Source organism: Rhodnius prolixus, unplaced genomic scaffold (assembly GCF_049639745.1).
Source record: "Rhodnius prolixus isolate KJV_2025 unplaced genomic scaffold, Rpr scaffold_1, whole genome shotgun sequence".
Taxonomy (NCBI): Eukaryota; Metazoa; Arthropoda; class Insecta; order Hemiptera; family Reduviidae; genus Rhodnius; species Rhodnius prolixus.
Genome location: NW_027411581.1, coordinates 28,159,632 through 28,175,004, shown reverse-complemented (window position 1 = coordinate 28,175,004; position 15,373 = coordinate 28,159,632). Strand labels below are relative to the sequence as shown.

Genomic DNA, 15,373 nt, shown 5'->3' with positions numbered 1-15,373 from the left:
GCAGTAAGTGTACTGCGCATGCGCGCTAAATACAAATTGGTAAGAAGTTCAAAAAAATTATATACAGCACATTAGCGGGAAGTTGAGAAATTTAAAAAGAATATTTTGAACATTGGCGGGAAGTAGTTTAAAAAGTCAACGGTAAGTGTGCTGCACTGCGCATGCCCTAAAAATAAACAGGCCACACCTCCGGGCGCTATTCTTTACATTAGCCCCATTAGGTTTAAATATCCCTTCAACTACGTACAATGTTGTAGACACAAAACACAGACAGAATGTTAAAAACGTTTTTTAGACGCCACAAGATGGCCACACAACTTGTTGCTTCACTTCCAACATACGTTCAAAGATGTGTCGTCACAAGGGGGGCACATCGCCTGCATCGCACCAACCCCCACTCCCTGCACACTAATACTGCCAACCAAGGGCCGACGCTAATAGAAATTCTGACCCAGGGGGGCCGCACCCAGTGCGGGGACCAAACAGATACTGAATAATTCTGAAGGGACTAATTATTCCTTCCTAGACCTTGACGATCTTTGGGAGAGCAAAAGGATTAAACAATAATTAGAGGGCAGACAGTACAAGGGAAATTGATTGTGGTGGACGCCACAGCCACTCAAAATACCTTCACAAACGCCATTAGGAATGGCCAGTAATTTATTAGCAACACAATATCCAATATCAAAGTTATTATTGATTGACTCAATTAGATTATTATTCACAATTATATACAAGATTACAAATAACCTGCCTGGCAGACCTTATACTATCCCTTCCTATTTTATGTGAGGGAGATGTTTTAATTAGTGTACACACTGCTTAATTAATGCTAGTGCAATACTCACTTCCTGGCGAAGTGGCAATTGATATGTTATTAACTGACAACAATTTTTTCAACTTACAAGACACAAGGCACAATGACAAATCATAAAATACATAAATCTTTACATAACATATACATAAATATATATTTATAAGACAAAGGACGCTGACTTCCACTTTTTACTCAAGAACAAAAAACAAGAAGCGACGCAATAGACTCGGCACATATATCAAAATCTAACTTCCTCGTGGCAGTCAAGGACAACTAGAAGCACTTGGTCACGAACGCAGCCCCACTCACTTTTTAGACCTCCAATGCAGCCAACCCTCAACTGCATCAGCCCAAATTTCCCACAAAGGGGGGCCGCACCTCCTTGCGAGGACCGAACAGATACTGATAAATGATAAGTAGGCCAGGAGCAGATACACAGTGTGAAGAGTAAACACGAAACATTAAAGTAACACAGATTTATTAAACACATTTAATTACACAAGAATAAAGTACTATATAAAACATACGCAGGACTTCACTTCTAGACTGTAAAAATGAACGCATAGCAAGTAACCTGCTGCTCGGTTATAATCTCTTAAAGGTGTTGGCCACTACTCAAAACTGAATGCCCATGCCATCTAGCGGCGGGGTGACGAGGCTCGAATCGTAGGCTGCTTTGAATGTAATACTTGACAGATACTAGAAATGGTCCACATAAATTTGTTTCCTTCAGTGTCATATTTCCTCATGTAGAAAGGTCCAGTTGTTTTCGTCAATGAAGAGAAGTCTAAGAAGTTGCCCTTCCATTACGAAGACTTTAAATGGTTCCTTCCGTTTACAGTATCTCACGAGCTGATACCAGTCATTTGGATGATTTATTTTCATCCCTGTCCTCTTCTTTTCCTTTTTAATGACCGCATGATCTGAATCACACTCCATGTGGGTATGTCCACTTATCAAAAACTTGTGTTGAATTTCATTTATGTTGGTCATTTTGTCAATGACGAAAGAGAACATAGCAGCCACAATACTGTTTCCGTTTTGTACAATATCTGGTAATTGAAAGATACACTGATAAGAGACAGGAAGCTATTTTATTTCCTCCTCTTCCAGATGTAGTTTCATCCCACTTGAAACATGTAGATTCATTGTTGGCTAGATTATGGACTGTCAGATTGAAAGTCCATAGTTGCCTTTTATAGAAGGCGACAGATGTTTTGAGGTATGGTGTGGGTAAGCACTGCTGCAAATCAAAAGCGAACACAGCTTTCCTCTTCTCGTTCTTAGCGACTTCCTTATCGCGCCTCCTGGCTTCATAAGACTCCTTCGCAGCTTAATGGTGAGCATCTTGTTCCTTTATTGCGTAGTATCTGACTTTTCCATCCAACGAATTTATCTTCATTTTAAAAACATCACATTTGTGGCAAGTATCCTGTTTAGGCTTCTTGAATGCCAGATTAAGTTCGTGGAAGCATCTAGAATAAATTTTAAGCGACACTGGGCTCTGTGTATACTTTTTATACAAATCATACATCTTTGACAAATTGAGGTCAGAAGACAAAAACTGCTTAGACGTTCTGTTTCTAAGGTAGTGACTCTCATAGCTGGGGAAGGTTTTTTTTGCCATCTTTAATTCTTCTTCTGATATTTTGTTCGCGGGAGAAGATTTGCCTCTTCCATCGGAAGCAATTACTCTAGAAAAGGATTCCTTTTTTCTTCGCCACTCGTTCAATAAAGCCAGTTGTTTCTCCAAATGTTCGCCGAAAACATTCTCTGCAGACTGGCTGATTGTTACCTTCTATCAAAATACTATATTTGCAAACCATGTCTCTTAACCTGCTACTGTCATCTACCACACGATGAGTTTTTGGTTTATTTATTGCTATTAATGCAGAAATAAATTTTACCCTGTTGTCATGATCACCAATAGCCCAGTAGTGATCAAAACATTTCTGACGATTTTCCTCCAAGAACCTTTCCAAGCACTTCATTCAACGTGGTTTAAGAGGAAGCATTTTTCTTGCTTTTATTTCTTTTCCTTTTTCTGACACATAGGATTGGCCTTTATTCCGAAGTTCTTTGTTAATTTGTCTCTCCTTTCGTGTCCTCTTCTTCTGAACAGATGCTCCTAGTTCTAGTTCTGGATTTCCGGACTGTCTTGGCTGACCATCAGTTGTGTTTTCAGAATTTTCGTATTCTTGACCTTCATCCTTTTCACTGAAGCGTTTGGTGTGTTTTTTTAATGTTGCTTACAATATTAAAATCCAATCTTGGATTTTATTAGCTTCCGCATAACTTTTAAGACAAGAAAATTTATTTATTTAGGCGTATGAGTTTCGAAGTGGTCTACGAGCTATGTTTTTGAACACCAGTGGATGAACATGCATGATACAATACTATTCTAACTCGTCCAGTAAAATAAAAATATTTCTAAAATTTCAGTACTTGTTATTTTCATCATCAAACTTCATTCTCTTGGTATTTTCTTCATAATCACTATTAATAATAATTTCACCCTGTTTCGCACCTAAATAAGCTAGGAGACTCGCACGACTTGACATGATGTGAGAGTCGAACCTTACTCCTCATGCATTAAAATGATTACACGAAATGTGCAAGTCTTAACAGGCGGGCTAGCGATTGTTGTGAGAATACAATTTTTATATCTGTCGGCAACAACGTAAAGGAAGTTAATTCGGATTAGCCATTCGTTTACTTCTAATACTGATGTGATAACACACTACGTTGATAATATAAAACTTTATGTAATGTGAAAAAAACAGTGTATAGTAAGTCAATCCAAAATTATGTCGGACGTTAAAAAGAGAGTAAAACAACTTAACTCCCTACATCAAGGAAAGTGAATAGCCTAGAATAACCGAAGAAATCGACTTACCCGGTTTTTAACGCAGCCGAAATGAATGAATGAGATAAGACTAGAGATACAGTCACACATACCTGTGTTTTCACGCCTCTATTTTGTTGGTGACAAACACGACTTACCAACGTATGTACTTCAAAATACGTTCTAATCATTTTTTCACCATGCTATTATCTCCGATACTATAAGGCACACGACTTCCCCGCTTCTTCACGACTTAAACTTTGTCATGGAGAATTGCCCCATGGTAATAACTCATTCTGAAAAAAAAAATGGACTTACACGGTTTTTCACGCTTCTTGCAGATGTATCTATGATAGAAGTGCCCCTCCAGAAAGTGAAATATATCCTCCTGCTCGGATCTATTACATAATGAACAAATTGTAGTACCGCTGGAATAACTTAAAGACTTTTAATATGTAATTCTGATGTAATTTTAAAGTTTAAAGGAAGATAGGAAACAGTTTAGTCTCGAGGTACAAAACATAATTTGGCGTATTTACCGGAAGCTTTAAGACTTTTTTAATAAAAAATAACAGTTTCTCAAGCTCATTATATCTTGTACTACCCCATACTTGCGCTCCATAACAGATACTTGCCCGTGTTACTGAATTGAATATTTTTACTAACCTATATCAGCGTTTGAAATAAATATGCTCCAGATTGAATTTAAACATAATTTAGCCTGTTCTAATTTATTAGAGAAATAACTTTGTAAACTCAAGGAGGGTGTTATATTTATTCCTAGGTATTTATAATTGTTAACTACATTTATTTGTTGGGTTCCGTACCACCATTTGTTTGTCTTACTTATATTACCTCCGTTTCTAAAAACCATAATGTTTGACTTTTCCATATTAATTACCAAGTTCCATTTCATTCAGTATTCGTAAAGGGCATTTATCATTCTTTGTAACGAGATCGGCGTAGAGGCCAACAAGACAATATCATCAGCATACGCTAAGAGCTTAATGTTCGTTTTACCTACGTTTACACCTCCTTCCAAATAATCATCTATATAATTAATAAAGAGAGAAAACAGGAGAGGGCTCAACAGAGCTCCCTGTTTAACTCCCATAGAGATTTCAAATGATTCAGACAGACCTTCTTTACTCCACACCCGGCCAGTAGTATCATTGTGCAGATCGTTAATCAAATTTATTACCTTTGTGGAAATGTTCAATTCGTTTAATTTATAAATCAAAGCTTGCCAATCAATTCTATCGAAAGCTGCACTAAAGTCTACCAAAAAAACCGTAAATTTATTCCTGTTACTATAAAGAACTGTAAGAAGACACTTCTCCTACACGGGAAATTATTTAAATGTTCAAATTAAAAAGAAAACTTACCCCAGGCCTGGTTTTTCTCTTTGTTATTAATAGAGTAAAGTGATATTTACAGATTGTTCCGAAGCGCCGTCTTCTTTCTTCGGAATCCCCCACGAAGATTTTCCAGAGCATTTCCAGCACATTCCTCCTAGCACTTTCTTTTTCCCTTTCCACCGTTTTTTGTAGCGTATAATCTCTGCTCAGGGAAATATTACCACGGCACTATCTCTACCACTGGTAACTCAACCCGCTACAAAATTTTCCTAATAAGGAAAAATTAGAAGTTCAAATCCGGGCCTAGCCGCAGAAAAAGGTAACCAAGTGCTTCACACTGAACGCTAGCGCTCACTGTCTCTCACTCCTCTTACATATCCGCCGCTCTGGTTCACCAGTCCGAAGTACAACTTTACTCTATTATAGTACTTTATGCATAAAAATTCGTACTTCTTATTTACAATACATATATATACAAATGATTCTAGGCATCCATTTGCTTTTTAAATTAAATTATTCAAAATTAAAATTATTACTAAATTTTGTTAACCGAATTTGTTAACCGAACTTTTGTATAACATTTTAATTTCCATAAAACTATAATTGTAATTCAAAAAACCATAGTTCCGTCCCCTACAGAAAGTATGTGTAAACCTTTCCATTTTATTTTTAATTTTATATTTTTGCCAGAATTCGGTGGCTAGAGGTTCCTAAACGTGTGGCCACTAAGACCACATTTGTTCCAAACATTTTAACTATTTATCTCTCTTGCATTCTAAAAAATAATAATAATTTAGTAAAAATACATTATTTCTGCATTTAAGATTAAATTTAAATTACACAAATAAAAATATTTTTCTATTTTTTTTTTTTTTTTATTTCTGCAAGTTGCAGATTTGAAGTCTTCTCTACCTCTCTCTCCAGCGACCTACCGCCAGCTTTTGTCTTGTAACAAACCATCGGACTTTCCTTGTGCCCAATCAAGTTACAACTTTTTACGCACTAAAATCTTTGCCTGTGTACGTTTAATTTTCGCCCTTTTAGTCGCCTCTCAACGGCAACCAGGAGACCTCGTGGATATCTAACCCCCATTCTCAAGAAAAAAAAGCAGTTCTTCAGTTTTTGTTAGTGCTGCGTAACTAAGAGTAATAAAGTTAGTGGTTTGTCTTATTAGACTTGTTTTTTTATTATTGGGCTTTAAATTTTTGTTATTAGCTCCAAATCTTCAACATGTTACGAATGTTATAGTATTAATTCGATTCGTAGCATTTTTATTAAAACATTCTTGTGATAAGTAAACGTACAAAAAAGATCCAATTACTGCCTGGACCATTTTCTTCTTGAACCTACTTTTTTTTTTTCTTTTTTTTTATTATGTCTGTATGTTCTTGTTCAAGAAGTTTTGCTGTATGAAAAGCTTTTTATTCTTCTACATCACCTGAGCTTTTAACTTGTTGTTTCAATGCATTCTGGATGTGGTCTTCAAATCTGTTACTGTTCTACAATATTTTAATGCATTTCTTTTACATTTGTGGAGCAATTTGATTTGTATAGTATTGGTAAGCTCCGTTACTTATTACTAAATTAGTTTCAGAAATATTTTTTTCCTTTATTCTCCTTCTTTATTTGGAGACGTTTCGACTCTCCTTATGCCCTCATCAATCCACATTTTTATATCTACAAATCCAGTTACAATAATTATTTTTGCAAAATAATAAATATATCAAAGTACAGTTAATTATTTTACGTCATTTAACGCCGACCTCCTAGGTTGGTTGCTGCGTAAGCTTGCCAATCTGGCGAACTAACGGCTTCCATCACTGGATGGTCGTCGTTCACTCCACTCAAGCCCTTGGCGCACATGCATGTGCGCGTATATGTATGGATATATACAGGGTGTTTCAAGGTTGAGTGTCCTAACTGAAAATATGAATTTAGGACCTCAAAACCAGAAAACATTTTTCTATGAAGGTATGCCCGTTAACGCTTTGTTTATGAGATATTCACGTTTAAAGATTTTAGAACGAATGATAAATTGATTGTATAACTGCTACAATCACCTTGTATCTCTAACTACACCTACTAATATTGACATTTTACGGAATAATACCATCTGGAATTTGCACTCTGGACTTTCTAAATAATAACTCTTTCTCAATAACATTTATCAGTTTGACGCTTTTACAGAGTTTGCATTATGCATCGCATTTATTCTAACAGTGAAAATGCCGATATGGTGTTTGTGTATGGTTTTTGCAATGCTGCCCGTCGTGAATATTCCGTGCGATTTCCGAATAAAAGATTACCATACAAGACTATCTTTAGGTCCACATATCAACGTCTTCGAGTAACTGGCACATTTACTTTAATGCCACGTGCTGATGAAGCTCTTGTCCCTTTATGAAATGAAAGGAGTGCGACAATATTAAAATAGTTTGATCATAATCCGTTGCCAGTGTACGAAGAGCTACAGCTGAATCACGTATTACGCCAACTATTATAGTAAGGAGAACTCTCTCTACCAATGGACGTCACCCATAGCATTATCGACGGGTATGACATTTATTACCTCAAGAATTTGGCCAAAGAAATTTTTACGATTGGTATTTAAATCAAGATGAAGCTACACTCACAAGAAATGTTCAACCAAAAAAACCTATCATCTCTGGATGCTCGAAAATCCTCTTGCAATACGTGAGCACCATTTTCAGCTTGAGTTTCAGTGATATTAGACAATATTTTAATTGGTCCGGATTTCTTACCACCTGGGCCTAATGCGGACACATTTCTACAGTTTCTTAGTAATGATTATTACATTTTGATTGAAGTTGTTCTGCCTCAACTCAGAAGGAACTTATGGTTTCAATTAGATGGTTGTCCAGCATATTGCGGCAGAGGTCCACGAAAGTGGCTAAATCGACATTATCCCAATCGATGGATTGGCCGTGCAGGACCGACGGCTTAGCCTGCTTGCTCTCCAGATCTGACAACAATGGATTGTATTTGTTTGGGGTGCCAATAAAGGAAAAGTCTATGAAATGCTGGACAATGATCTTTATTCTTTAAGAAGAAGAGTAATAGACGTGAATATCTCATAAACAAAGCGTTAACGGCCAATACCTTCATAGGACAATTTTTTCTCGTTTGGAGGTCCTAAATTCATATTTTCAGTTAGGACACTTAACCCTGAAACACCCTTTACATATATGCGTGCGTGTGTATTTGTGCTATCCTTCTCATTCATCTCTTTTGCTTGTAGTATCTATTTTATTTTCATAATATCAAACGAAAAAATTATTTCAAGTATTTATTTTGACAAAAAATTGATATTGTATTCCGATTTATAGGCCTAAAAATGTTAACTGATGTCATAAGAAGGTGCCGAATCATTTCGTAATAAAGAAGAATAAAGAGAAGTTTAATAATATCTGCCGCTAATTTAAGCGAGATTATTAATAAAAATAAATTTGCTTTAACCCCCTATGTTGTTAAGAATATTTTTCAATTTCGATTTGAATTTTCAGAGTGTAAGCTGAAAAACAGTTGCTTTTTTGTTACGAGCTCCTTATTTATCGTGGAACTTCGGTAAGTTTTTAATTTTCTTATTTCATATCAAAAATATTTTTACAAGTCTTGATTTTTTTTCCATCTTCAAAGATTTGATTTTTGTGACATTTGCCACGGTGTCATTACAAATTAATTTTGATAATGTCCTGTATTATTATATTTGATAAAGTCTTGCCTTCTTAATATATTTTGGACCGAGTAATGTGTACCCTCTACCGACTTCATCTCTTGTCACCTTTATTCGCCTTCATTTCTTTCAAGTTCAATTTGATCAGCTGTATTGTCGTTTCCAATTAAAACCTCCTCTTGCAATTCTTCACTGTCTGATCTGGATTCTGCGTTAGATATTTCAGTATCGTAGTCACTAGGAATTTCGTCCAAAACCGTAGCAATTTCCTCAGAAGTTACGATTTTGCTTTACGTGAAATTCACCGATCCATTTTAGTCTACTATCGGAAAGGAATAAAAAATAATTTTAGGTTATGGTTATGCATTGAGTCCCAGTTATTTCGGAGCCGAAATTACACGGAATTTACAGACTAAATACAATTTATAAGAAATATACATAACAAAACGAAGAAAACAAACCTACCGTTCCTCTGAAATAGATCAGTTCAAAAGGAGAATAATTAATGTCTTCGTACAGGAACAAAAAATTAAATACTATTTTACACTGGTTGTTGCCTCACGCTACGCAGCTCCAATAATATTTTATTATTATTTATTTTATTTTTTTCATGTCCATAAATTTCAATAATTAATATTGAAATGTCAGTGTGCATTAATTTTAAGGGTTTTTTTTTGTGTGTGAAATTGGAGCTTTATTATAAAAAATTGGTACAATATATTATTCTATTCAAAGTATTGTCCATCGCTAGCCACTACTTTTTCCCATCTTACGGGAAATTATGGATTCCATCCCAAAAGAACTGTTCGTCTTTTGAAGCTAAGAAAGAATCAATCCAATTTTTGATACCCTGTTCAGAAGTGAAGCGTATTCCAGAAAGAGCATTCTGCATTGATCGAAACAAGTGGTAGTCGGAAGGGGCAAGGTCTGGACTGTAAGGCGGGTGAGGCAGAACTTCCCATCCACTCTTTTCCAAATATGTTTTAACCATTTTAGCAACATGTAGCCGAGCATTGTCATGATGGAAAATTGCAGGCTCATGCCTGGTCGCACATTCTGGCCGTTTTTCTGCCAATGGATTGCTTCAGACGCATCAGTTGTTGTCTGTAGAACTCGCCCGTGATAGTTTGGCCTGGTTTCAGCAGCAGCTCATAGTGGATGACACCTTTCTGATCCCACCAAATACACAGCATTACCTTGGCGCCATGAATATTTGGCTTGGCCGACGATGTTGATGCATGTCCGGGGCTTACCCCATGATTTTTTGCGCTTCGGGTTGTCGTAGTGAATCCATTTTTCATCACCAGTGATACGATGCAAAAACCACTTCTTTTTGTGGCGTTCAAACAGGATTTCCGAAATGCAAAATCGCCTTTCGACGTCTCTCGGCTTCAATTCATTTGGCACCCAATTTCCTTCCTTATGAATCGTTCTCAATGCTTTTAAGCGTCTCGAAATTGTTGCTCGATGAACTTCCAATGATTGCTTGCGTTTAACAACTTCATTGTCTTCCAGCTTAAACATTGTTGTTGATCTCCTTAGAGACCATGTTCATGTCGTTGAAGGAAGTTATCCACCCAGTGGGACGATGCTTTTTAAATTCTTCTGTGAATATATCAAATTCAATTGCCATTTCAAGGGCAAAGTTTTGAATATCAGCCCTGCGCACAACCAAAGCTATTGCTCTCCTGTCAGCAATCCATTCCCAGAAGCATTCTTCCAACTCAGAAAATAACGGCTGCCGACCTGCATCCAACCCTGCGTTTTTTCTCATTTCCTTGGCCCCCCAGTTGACACAGGTTATCATAGTCTGCACGCCATTTTCGAACCATACGGAGATACAACATCTTCTCTTTACAGAAAGCTACAAGATTTACATCTGTATAAAAGTCTAATTGGGGGGGGGGGCAATAGCACATAAAATAAAAGGAACGACGACTTCAATGTCGTTTGGTCAGGGAAGGATCGAGGGTGGGGGACGCCACCGACACTTGAAACACCTTTAACAATGAACAGCCTGAGTGTAGTTTATTGGGTTTAATTACAGATCGATCAATAGTCCACTCCATAAAATAGACAATACAAATAAGATGTGATATATAACTAAACACTAATAGGGCCAGGCTACTGACAATAAATATATATATATATATATATATATATATATATATATATATATATATATATATATAAATGAGTAATAATATAAACAAGGGTTGACAATAAAATGTCCAATACAAATGAGATGTGATATATAACTAAACACTAATAGGGCCAGGCTACTGACAATATATATATATAAATGAGTAATAATATAAACAAAGGTTGACAATAATATAAACAAAGGTTGACAATAATATAAACAAAGGTTGACAATGAAATGTCCAATACAAATGAGATGTGATATATAACTAAACACTAATAGGGCCAGGCTACTGACAATATATATATATATATCGCTCCGTTGATAGAAAAGTGACACAACTCAAAATTGCTAAATATTCAGTAGGACAGTTTGAAATTTCAAGGTAAAAGAAAACGACATGTAATTAGGAGAAAGAAATATTTGAATGACATTTTTTGTGTTGTAATGTAAGTTTATAATGTATTGTTGAAAATGGTTATTGTTTTATTAAAATATAACAAAACCACACCCTAAATAAAAGGGGGTTGTTGGATTTGTGACACTTTTCCATAAAAACTAGACGTCATGTTTCTTTTTAATGTAGCTTTTTTTGAAATGATACGAACATAATATTATTGTGTTTTAAGATAATTTATTGTACAAAAAAATCTTTCAACGAAAACAAAAAAATGTATTCTTACAAATTCTTATAAAACTCAGCGTGGCAAACAGGTATGTGTTTCTTATTCACAAGTTCCAATAAACCCTTTTTCTTTTTATCGCAAATTTTAATCTTATTCTTATACAATGAATCCAAACTAAAGTTGTTGTTGTTTATGGATGATAGTCTTCGAGTAGGTCTTTTTATTTTCAACTCGCTAAAGTTATCTTCGGCATAAGAAGTCTTATAAAGTATTGTAAATGGAGATTCTCTCTCAATTTTTATTACTTTCATGCAATTCAATTTGTCATCGTTGGTTTTTGTTGTTTCCATGTTTCCAACTATTTCATTTAGTCGCTTTAAGTCAAAAAAATCCGTAAATGACAATTCCTTTACCAAAAAGGGGTTTCCAGTTTTTTTTGCACTCTTAATTACACCAACGTATTCAGCTGGTAGGAAAATAGGCCCCGATTTTAAAGACCGTTTTATTTGGCGTTCAATGAGCGAATGTGCATTATCGCCCTCGTTCTGCGTGTGCCCGACGATCAAGAACTTATGCGTTATAGACTTTACATTTGGGTATTTCAACAAAGCATAGATATACATGCTTAAAATAAAACGGTTTTTTTGCTGCCCCACGCAATTGTCGGAATACAAAACAAAATCAATGTCTTCCTCCGGAACCGATTTGGACCTTTCTTCAATGTAATTTAAAAGGCAAGAACCAATTTCATTGGCTCCTCTATGTCCCTGAGTTTCGTCCCATATATAGCAGTAGCACTGGTCACCTTTGTTATTTTGATTTATCTCATACACTGTGAAGTTCAAAACATTAAGTTTTGTTTTATAATAAAATGACGAAGTGTCCCCCTTGGGGCACGGCATCACTGCTTGTAGATCAAAGCAAGCCATTACATGATTTTTACTAATTTTTTCTTTATCAGACTGTTTTTCCAAACGAGACAACTCTTTTTCTGATATATGGATTTCGTACTCATCTTTCAGATTTTGCTTTTCCTCTTCTCCTGAATTGGTGTATGTGGCACAAATTCCACACTGATCTTTTTTCGGTGTGAAGAAAGAGATGTTGAATTCACGAGTGAATACTTGATGGTATATTAAATATTTTCCATAGGGTAAATTATTTTCTGTGCACTCTTTAACGTAGTCCCTATGTAGATCACGTAAGGACTTTCCTCCTTCAATAAACTCTCGGGAAGAACGTGCCCTTGTGTAGTGGCTCTCAATTCTAGGTATGGAGTTTATATGTCTTCGAATTCCCTCCTTGATATTTGCATCCAGTCGATGATGTTTCTCATGTTTTCCTCGAAAATCAGGTGCGATCATTCCACCAACTTGATCTCGCTTACTAATTACTGTTCTTATCGGTCTATCGGTTATGTCTAAGGTAGATCTAAAAAAGCTTTTGCACATGCGAATATGAATTCCGTCCATATTAAAATGAAACGCAGTATTGTCACGACGTTTAGATTGATGTCGATGATATTGATATTTCGGTTGGATAGGAGTCATGCATGATGCTAAATAGTCTCGTTGTCTTTGTGTACTGCCAAGGGCCCAGTAACTTTTAAAAATTTCTATCCGAGACTCGTCATTGATTTTGGTATTGCACTTAAGTTTGCAAGTATCTTTACAGGGAGGTTTAATTTCTCGGGCAGCTATAATTTTTTTGGACTTTGAAGAGGAAACATATTGATTCCCAGAGTTTCTAGCTATTTTGGCCGCATTTTTCTTCCACATCGATTTATTGCGCTTACGCTTTTTTGTTCTTTTTGCAGTTTCACCATCCAGTTGCTGTTCTGTTTCTATTTCTGAATTTTCAATTACTTCACATTCGCACTCATCCGAACTGTTACTTCCGGAATGTAAATAATTAGGGTCTTTATCGCTTTCATCGGAGTTATGAAATGGATCTTCATTTTCTTCATTATCAAAACTTGGTGAACTAGCACCAGGTACATACAACGATAATACATTGTTAACTGAAGCAGCCTTTGATTCATTTTTACTCAGCTCTGGAAAAGTAGAGTTAACGTCCTTATTTCGCAAAACACTACTGTCACTATCAAGTAGTAGTGTCTCTGCAGTGTCAGCATCAGGTATTATAATATTAGTGGGATTAGTTTGTATAATAGCATCAGTATCATCACAGTATTGTGTGGTATTGTCGCTAATTTCGTTTAGGGTCGGTAGCAAGGCATCCTCTAAAACAAGAAAGTACAACTTGTGATGTGGAAGTACAAGCAGGAAACTAACCCTTTTCAGAGATTGGCAAAGAATTATTACTTGGATGGTCTTCGTGAACAACCTTCCAGCATTGCCTAGAACTATTGTCAGACTCATCTTGCTTTTGGGCTAATTTTACTATCAGACGTGCTCTCTGGGACATTATTTTCTTGAAAATTATACAACCTAAAAATGTCATAATTACATCAATAATTTGTGGAAAACTGTCACATCTCTGAATTTAAGGTTAAGAGGAAGACATAAAATGAAACTTTTGTTTCTGAAGCATGAAGAAAAATGACACATTACAAATAATGACATTCTGTTAGTTCACATTAACACATAAAATCGATCAATTTTTAGAGAAAAAAGACACAACTCTGAAAGTGACGTTTTAAAACAGAAATAAATAGATGCAATAAACTTACCTTCTGATGTAAAGCGACACAAAACCAAATAAGACGCTTTTCTACAAAATTGTCACTCAAACAACGTTTACCCTCAAAATCTAATGCACAACTGTCACTTTTCTATAAAAGTAAACGGTTGACTACTAAAATAAACAAACGACACTTGCACCTCCTAGCGGCGACTGGTTAAACTTATAGTAATGTCGCTTTTCCACATAAATCTACTAAGATTTTAGGTTGACTTTCAGCAATAATATGAAAAATGTTGAATTTTGAGTTCTGGCACTTTTCTATCAACGGAGCGATATATATATATATATAAATGAGTAATAATATAAACAAGGGTTGACAATAAAATGTCCAATACAAATGAGATGTGATATATAACTAAACACTAATAGGGCCAGGCTACTGACAATATATATATATATATATATAAATGAGTAATAATAAAAACAAGGTTGACAATAATATAAACAAAGGTTGACAATGAAATGTCCAATACAAATGAGATGTGATATATAACTAAACACTAATAAGGCCAGGCTACTGACAATATATATATATATATAAATGAGTAATAATATAAACAAAGGTTGACAATAAAATGTCCAATACAAATGAGATGTGATATATAACTAAACACTAATAGGGCCAGACTACTGACAATATATATATAAATGAGTAATAATATAAACAAAGGTTGACAATGAAATATCCAATACAAATGAGATGTGATATATAACTAAACACTAATAGGAAACTACAATAGCACAGAACCCTTCCTGGCCAAGGGACAGGGTTGTGAATAAAGTTATAAATATGATATAATATGCCCTTCCTGTCGAAGGGATAATCAATTTGAACAAAGTTGCAATTACTTGCCTGGCTACTATAAAGGTAGGTTCTCCAATCTTGAATTATAAACAAGTATGAACAATGTTTTACCTTTACAATGTTATAATATACGCTTCCTGGCAAAGCGTTTGTTTTGAGATGGTAATTACAAAGACATACAGGGGGGAACAACAATAACATAAGAGGGTGATTATCATCCGAATGACACTTGGAAAAAATTGATTTTTACAAGACCAGGCAACCTCACACTTGCATAAAAACTAAAAGTCGCTATGACAAAATCACACGAAAAAAATGGCGAACTGACGCTAAGTAACATTCGGCACACACTCGTCTCTTCCCTCTCTCTTTTTCTCGT

At 35.5% G+C, this 15,373-nt stretch overlaps 1 long non-coding RNA gene across 1 annotated transcript in view; it reads left to right on the top strand.

Moving 5' to 3' along the window:
- LOC141448063 (uncharacterized) overlaps positions 1-10,882 on the top strand; it is a 75,468-nt gene extending 64,586 nt beyond the window's left edge. The window contains exon 5 of the long non-coding RNA XR_012454818.1: positions 8,545-10,882. This is a non-coding gene — a long non-coding RNA (uncharacterized lncRNA). The remainder of the gene's footprint in view (positions 1-8,544) is intronic.
- Positions 10,883-15,373: the final 4,491 nt, after the last annotated feature.